Source organism: Bison bison, unplaced genomic scaffold (genome assembly GCF_000754665.1).
Source record: "Bison bison bison isolate TAMUID 2011002044 unplaced genomic scaffold, Bison_UMD1.0 scf7180017864367, whole genome shotgun sequence".
Lineage (NCBI taxonomy): Eukaryota > Metazoa > Chordata > Mammalia > Artiodactyla > Bovidae > Bison > Bison bison.
This window is the reverse complement of record NW_011494939.1, coordinates 1-699: the sequence shown is the minus strand read 5'-3', so window position 1 is coordinate 699 and position 699 is coordinate 1.

Here is a 699-nt window from a genome sequence, read left to right as displayed (position 1 = left end):
CCCCTGCTGGAGACAGGCAGGCGAGGGCAGCCAGAGCCAGAAGGGGGCAATTACGGCCCCAGAGAGGCATCATCTACCAAACTGCAAGCAGGCTTCATTGCTAACCAAGACTTCTTGGGATTCTGGATGGTTGACATCTGCCTGGAGAGTTGCAGCCAGAGATCAGCTCCCCAAAAGAGACACATGGCACGCCTGAGAAGGCGCGCTGGTTGTACAACCAGAAAACCGAGTGGCTGGGATGGGGGAAGCGATAAGACACAGCCCCCAACTAGGGGAGACTGCACTCACCAAGCACCTGATCACCTGAGGTGCTCAGACCTAGGACAGGCACAAAACGCAGGCCCAACCAAGTGTGCCCCTTTGTGGAGTACCTGAGAACCTGAACCTGAGTGGCGTAGACCTGGGAAGTACATGCAACCCAGGGGCCCACCTCAGACGGTTCCTGGCAGAGCAACCTAGAGCCTAAACAGTGTAGACTGGGAAAGCACACACTCCATGAGCAGGGCCAAGCCCAGGGTGGCGGAGACACTGAGAGCATCCCCACACACGCCGGTGATATTTGTTTGCAGTGTTCCTCCCTCCTTACAGTTCAACTGAAGAAGCCTAAAAAGTGACCACCACTGCCCTCTTGTGTCAGAGCCAAAATTAGACACTGAAGAGACCAGCAAACAGAAGAAGCTAAAAAAAAAAAAAAAAAAG